This window comes from Helianthus annuus, chromosome 12 (assembly GCF_002127325.2).
Source record: "Helianthus annuus cultivar XRQ/B chromosome 12, HanXRQr2.0-SUNRISE, whole genome shotgun sequence".
Taxonomy (NCBI): Eukaryota; Viridiplantae; Streptophyta; class Magnoliopsida; order Asterales; family Asteraceae; genus Helianthus; species Helianthus annuus.
Genome location: NC_035444.2, coordinates 94,829,049 through 94,836,559, shown reverse-complemented (window position 1 = coordinate 94,836,559; position 7,511 = coordinate 94,829,049). Strand labels below are relative to the sequence as shown.

At 37.4% G+C, this 7,511-nt stretch overlaps 1 long non-coding RNA gene across 1 annotated transcript; it reads left to right on the top strand.

Annotated features, from left to right (window-relative positions):
* Positions 1-684: 684 nt before the first annotated feature.
* LOC110897104 lies at positions 685-1,984 on the top strand. The gene is made up of 3 exons (XR_002568446.1): positions 685-810; positions 1,342-1,395; positions 1,703-1,984. It is a non-coding gene; the product is annotated as an uncharacterized LOC110897104 (long non-coding RNA).
* The last annotated feature ends 5,527 nt before the right edge of the window (positions 1,985-7,511 follow it).

Genomic DNA, 7,511 nt, shown 5'->3' with positions numbered 1-7,511 from the left:
TGTTATTAAAGGTTTCCCCATGGAAAGGTATAATTCGTTTCCGTAAGCGAGGAAAACTAGGTCCCCGCTACATAGGACCTTTCAAGATTTTAGCCCGGGTTGGGAAGGTAGCATATCGGTTGGAATTACCGCCAATTCTAGATGGAATACATGACACATTTCATGTGTCACAATTGAGAAAGTGTTTAGCGGATGAGACGGCATACGTGCCTCTTGATGATATTGAGTTAGACGAAAAATTGAATTATGTTGAAAGACCGATAGCTATCAAAGATTCCAAGGTAACCCACCTTCGGAACAAAACAATAAAGCAAGTCTTGGTGCAATGGCAACATCGGAAGGGATCGGATCTGACTTGGGAATTAGAAGATGAAATGAGGAAGCTCTACCCGACATTATTTGGTACGTATTACGGTTTCGAGGACGAAACCTCTTTTAAGGGGGGTAGACTTGTAACACCACAATATATGTAATTTATTTATATTACTTAAAAGTCTAGTCATGTTATATTTAACCTAGTTAAGCATTTATACTAGTAACTTGATTAGAAGGAAGGTTTATGACAAATAAACAATCTAAGTAAGTGTAGGGACCAAACTTGTTAAAAAGGATGAAAGTTTTAATTAAAACAAATAAAAGAAAAAGGGGAAAACAAAAACACACATCCTGGTGTGTACGTGGGATCGATCAAGAGCAGGGGGCCAAGAACAAACCCTAACTTTCAGAAAATCCCAAGGTTACGAAGGAATTAAGGGCTTAAATTGATGCATGAGCTCCAATTTTTAACCATCTAAGCTTGTTCAACACAAGGTAAGTCGAAAATTCTAATTTGGTGGTTTGTAGAAAGTGGGTTTTAACCCAATCATGAACTTATGTAGAAATCTTGTGTAATCATGAGTTAGAAATTCACAATAGATTGAGGATTTTGTTTAATTTCGATTGTTTGGGTGATTAGGGTTCATACCCACTTGTTGTAGGAATATGTTGAACATGGTGAATTATGATATTATGCTTATGGAGGTAAATTGATACATAATCTGAATGAGATAGGAAAAATTTAGATAGGATGAAAGAAAGATGTGAATTTGATTGCTTCTTGTTAGATTAGAAAGGGAACATGTAGAATTATGCTATGAACACTTGTACCTTGTGCTTTGTTGATATTGTGCACACCAAGTGTTTGACAAATTGCCTCAATGAACATGTTAGTCTTGTAAGCCATAACTTTATGTGAATTGAATGTGATTATGAATGCGTGAAGTAAATTGTATGATGTTTAATCGATCGTTATGTGAAATTGAGTATGAAACATAATTTAAAAGAATGGATGGTTATGTGTAGGCGTTAAAGAAGAAAGTTCGAGTCAAGTGAAGCAACAAGGGAATCAAGACCGAGGTACGCTACTTGTACAAATTTTGGTTTTCATTATAGATATGTGTTTATCAATAAATGTGTTAATTCGAATCAAGCATGGAAGAAGATGTATGTGTAGACTCTTCTCTTGAACGGGTCGAATGATGTTATTGTAAGTCTAGAAGGAATGGTATGAAGTTCCGTTGGAACACATTACCGTGCAAGAATGAAAGAATGTAGTAAAGCACAAGTTGTGAATGTCACATTTGTTTCAAGTCCGTAAGTTAGATTCTTGAGTTAAAGAAAGTAATTTTTGTTCTAATGAGTTTTCGATGTTGTGGTCATGTAGGTAAATATCATGTCTAGCTATCAAGCTTTGCCCGGTTCGAACACGCCTCAAGCCCGTCAAGCGTTCCGCATTTTGTAAAAGTCAATGTTTAATACTTTGTCACTTATGTTTACGTCTAGTAGTTAAACCTAGTTTCTATTTTGTTTGTCTTTTGGAAAACTTGTCGTAAGTACGTACATAAACTTAATGGTTTCGTAAGTAAAAACATGGTATGTTTTGACGTGTATGTTGCGTCTTTTGATTGGTTGCGTATTTTTGAATAATATTTGATTATGAAAAACAGGGGACCGCTCGTTTTACAAACGGGTCATGCCCAAATTTCGTTAGAAAAGTACGTTGTTATTTAATAAATTTAAAAAGAAAATTATGGACGTTACACATTATTAGTATATCAATCATGGGCAAGGTAAGTCTTCGTTCAATTTGTTCGATTTCATGCTTTATTTGACATGTCGGCACATGTTATAGAAATGAACATAGATTTAGGCTTGTTTAGGTGAAATTGAAGCTTGAAAAATGATCATGTGCAGTCGATTTAGTGTATAGATCATGATGGTGTATGTTAATTGCTTCAAAGTTGTTGTCTGATGTTGTTTATTGATGTCCGAAGGATACGGCTGTAGATCTAGGGTAATTGTTAAGTCAAAAACGTAATCAGAATCAACCCCTAGTGTCGGTTTTGTCATGTTGATAGATTAAGGGGTTCAATTTTAGGATTTGATCAATTTTGAAGTGTTTGTTGAAGGTTTCGCTTAAACGATCATATTTCAGATGTTTTACTTATCTGTGCAGTGATGTTTCCGCTTTAAGTGCATTTGTGGTTCCGCCTTGTATGTTCATGTGTGTTCCGTTTATATGTACATTCACATGTTCCGCTTGTAAGTTCATTCACATGTTCCGCTTGTAAGTTCATATTCACAGTTCCGCTTGTATATGTTCCGCTTGTATGTACAGTGTTATGTTTCACTTGTATGATCATCATAGTTCATCAAGGTGTTCCGCTTGTAGGTACATTTACTTGTTTCGCTTATAAGTACATCAAGGTGTTCCGCTTGTATAATTCATTACATGTTTCGCTTATAAGTACTTTAGATGTTTCGCTTATAGTGCACTTGAAAAACTTTAATGTTTGAAAAATTTCTAAGTGTCTGAATCAATGTGTTTGTGATTTGCAGGTGTCTAATGTGGTATTTGATCCTCTTCACAACAGCTGTTGTGATTTGGATGTTCAAAAATATCCAGAACTTGTCAATTTCAGTGGTATTTTGGAGTTCATGAGACGTATTCCCATTCAAAAGGCGTTGATTGATCAAAGACCGTTGTATAGATCTCATATTGAACGCTTCTGGAAGAATGCCGTCTACGATGAGCAGAATAAAGTTATTTCTTCAGTGGTAGAAGTACATGGCATGTTGGAGAAAATTCTTGTTACTGAAGCTCTCATACGTGAAGTGATTAACTTTCCTGATGACGCAGATTCTCCAATGAGATGTCCAGAAAGAATGGTGAAGGGATGTATGTTGAGAATGGGATATCAGGGAGCGTTAAATGCCGCAAATTATTTGAAGTCAAAGTTTACTAAGCCTTACAAGTTTTTGATTCATTGTATTCTGATGGCGTTAAGTCACACCAAAGGAGGTTATGATGCAATGAGAGACTACCAAATGAATATGGTGACTGCATTGGTGTTAAACAAGAAATATAACTTTTCACATATCATATTTCATTACATGGCCGAGAACATTACATCAAAGGTCAAGTCTTGGACGTATCCGAGGTTCGTTCAGATGTTGATTGATCATGCGTATCCTGAGATCGACAGAAATATAAAAGATGATTTATTGGTGCAATCACACATGAATGAAGTTTCTATCAAACAGCTTGTGAGATATCATCCGAACCATCCAGAACCAAAAGTTGATGTTGTATTCTTTGGTTCCATTAAAGATGCAAATTATGTCGATCCAGATCCAGTTGAACACCAGAACTGGAGGAATGAAGATGAGATGAAAGAAGCGGCATATGCTGATGAGTTGAAAATTCTTGCAGAGTTCAAAAACACAAAGAATGAGTGGTATGTGAAAGAAACTGGGAGACGACGCAGGAAAGCCACTCCTATTGTTAAAGAAGGTGAAGGATCGTCATCAAAACCTAGAATGAAGCAAAAGAAAGCAGCAACAATGTCTTTGATTGATGAACCGGAAGAAGATAATCCGGTGGAAACTGCTGAAAAGGAACAAGTGACAGCTACTGAAGATGATCCATTTAATACTGATGTTTTGTTTGATACGGATGTCTTGGAAACAGGGCCAGAAATTGTTGCTGATGTTGATAAAGTGGTAAATGTTGAAAGTCAGAAAGAGAAAGAAAAGATTGTTGAAGATATTGAGGGTGACGATGTAGATAAGAGTACAACAAGTTCATCAAGTTCTTCAGATGATGGTATTGATGAGATTGAAAGTCGAAAAAGAATTCAAGAAGAGATAGAAAAAGAGAAGTTGTTAAGAAAGAGAAAGAGACAAGAAAAGGACGATGATGATGTCTATGTGCCTTCTCCAGAGCATGTCTCAGGATCACAATCTTCTCCAAGAGTTAGAAAGAAAGCTGGAGGTCGAAAGAAAGTAGTTTCTCCAAAGATTGTCAAAGCTACTCCAAAGATCAAAGTAACGAAGACTGTGCTCAAAAAGAAATCAAAACAAACCAAGAAACCACCTACACCACCACATGAACCAACACCACCACAATCACCTATCCAATCACCACCTCGACAACCTACTCCACCACAACAATCCTCACCACCTAAACAACCAACACCTCCAAGACAATCATCACCTATTCATTAAACACCACCACAACAACCTTTTGTTACCTCACAAGAACTATTTCAAACACCTCCACTCACCCAAATGCAACCTGGTTTGTCTAGCAGAGGTCTTTATACTCCACATGATAATCTTTTAGATGTTGGAGATTTTGATTTTTCCAACACTTCACAAGTCAGAAATATTGAAAAGAAAGTTGAAGAAGTTGTTGCTGAAAACAAGAGGCTAGCACCTGAAAACAAGAAAGTGTCTGATAGGGAGAAAGCTTTAGAAATGCGTGTGAAGAAGCTGGAGATTGAAAACAAAGAGTTGGTGAAAAGGATTGACTCTGATCAATCAGAAATTGATATCTTGAAGGTTAAAGTTGCTGAACTTGAAGAAGAGAAAACAAGACGTGATGAACAGAATGAATACTTCAAGTTAAAGAACAAAGAGCTGGAAGCAGCTAAGAAGGCAAGAGATCATGAGTTCTACATGCTGAACAAAGTAGTTGAAAGCATGCTTGGAACATCTATAGAACAAAAGTTTGAAGAGCTACAAGTTGAAGAAATTAGAGCGCAACGTCAAGCAGAAATAGAGAAAAAGATGCAAGATAAAGGTAAGGGAGTTGAAGGAAGTTCAGCTGTGACTGAAAGATCAATAGTACCTTCTATGGTGGTTGATAATCCCGAGCCTATTTCTGCTATTTCTGGCCTTTTTGAAGATGATACTCCTATGAATGAGTTGATTGGACATAGTGATGATGATGATGATGAAGAGGAGGATGAAGAAGATGAAAAAGTATTCTCTGCGAGCAGTCATTGATCTGGTAAAGATGATGATGATGATGATGCTCAGGGAGGTACAGGTTTGAAAGTTACAGAAGCTTCCACTGAGAAAACAGTTGATGATTTGATGAATGATTCGGTAAATGAAGAATCAGGGGAAGCAAGCGGAAAGGGGGAGTCTAGTAAAACTCAGATCGTTGAACATACTGAAAAGTTAATCTTGGGATTAGATGTTTACAGAGAAATGATGCATACTGTGGATCCTGAGTTCAAGTTCGACTTTGAAGAAGAGTTGGAGTCTTTTGATATCAATCAACAGCCTGAATACACGTATAAGTATGTTGAAGAGGCTGATAAATACGACAGAGTTGAAATTGAAGACTGGACGGATGATGAAGATGTGGTTGAAGATACTTCTAAGTTTCCTACACTTATGGAGTTCTTTGCTGAGGAAAATAGAGAAGAATTGAGACAAAAGGTGACTGAGGCAGTGAAAGAAAAGAACTTCGAGAGCACTCAAAAGGAAATGGAAAAGGAAGATAGATCGAAGTGGTTCAGAAAGAGTCATGAGAGAAAGTTTAAGAGACCTTTGAAGTATTATCAGCGTGATAAAAGTGTGTCTCTCGGTGATATCATCAGTTGGGGTTATTTACCACAAGTGAATGCGTATGCGATTAGACGAGAATGCGGAGTTCAATACTTTGAACGTTTATATGACATTATGTCATTACCTTGGTGGGATGTAGATGAGTTACCGAAGGTAAGATGTTTGGATTATCCAGTTCGAAAGAATGATGTTGCAATGTGGGGTTACATCAAGTTTGAGGCAGTGAAAGAAAAGAACTTCGAGAGCACTCAAAAGGAAATGGAAAAGGAAGATAGATCGAAGTGGTTCAGAAAGAGTCATGAGAGAAAGTTTAAGAGACCTTTGAAGTATTATCAGCGTGATAAAAGTGTGTCTCTCGGGGATATCATCAGTTGGGGTTATTTACCACAAGTGAATGCGTATGCGATTAGACGAGAATGCGGAGTTCAATACTTTGAACGTTTATATGACATTATGTCATTACCTTGGTGGGATGTAGATGAGTTACCGAAGGTAAGATGTTTGGATTATCCAGTTTGAAAGAATGATGTTGCAATGTGGGGTTACATCAAGTTTGAGTCATTGAAAGAATTTCGTAAATGGAAGCCGCATCATCCAAAGCGTGTACAGAGGGTAGATCCAGATACCGGTGTTACAGAGACTATCCTTAATGTCAAGCCTCCAAGAACAATGAAAACAATTCCAATGCCTCAGATGGAACAAGACTTTTATAAAGGCTTCATTGGTTGGGTGTATAGTTGTGTTTCTACCGAAGCGGTAATTACTTACAGAGCAGGAGGGGAGATTCGAGAGATACATGTTTATGATCCCATGTGGCTTGTAAATTGCTCTGCAAAAGATATCGAGTGTCTTTTCATCAACAAGATTCACTATCAACCAGCAGATAGAGAACAAGCGAAGCAGTTTCAACGTGTTGTTTCCCTTTGCTTTCAGAAAAGTATCAATTCTGAGAGTAAATGGAAATCATCTTGGTGGTCGCTTGACGAGAAGATGAAAAGGAAAGCTAAACGTGAACGTCAAAAGCTTGACGAAAAGAAAGGTACGTTTTTGAAGATGCAAGCTGAAGAAGAGAAAGCGAAGAAGAAAGAGAATGAAAGAATAAGGGTTGCGCTTAGCAGGAAGCCGAAGCCAAGGGAAGAGTCGTTCAGAGCTGTTTGAAGACCCGAAGACTAGACAAAGACTGCGGCTTTATCCAAGGGAGAGTTTGTTGGTGCATAATGTCTAAAGCCTGCGTCTTAGTTGTAGTTGATTAATGTATAGGGTCTATTTTGGTTAATTATGTATTGTACAGGGGTTAAAGGTGTATTTGTATGATTTTCATGTTTAGGTTTCGCTTGAATGGACATATGACATATAAGCGGAACTACTTGATAAGGTTTCGCTTATATGGTCATGACCATTCAAGCGGAACTACATCACCTATATAAACCCCAAGTGTTTTCTCATTTTGGACGTCGATGTCACAAGTGTAGCCGACCTGCTGACCTTGTATTTTGTGAAAGTTGAATGAGAAAACGGTGTTAAAGTGTATCTCTTCTGTTTCTACTCATTTCTTCTACAGTTTTGCTTTGATTCATGCCAAATATGTATTTCCGCTACATATTCGGTAGGTG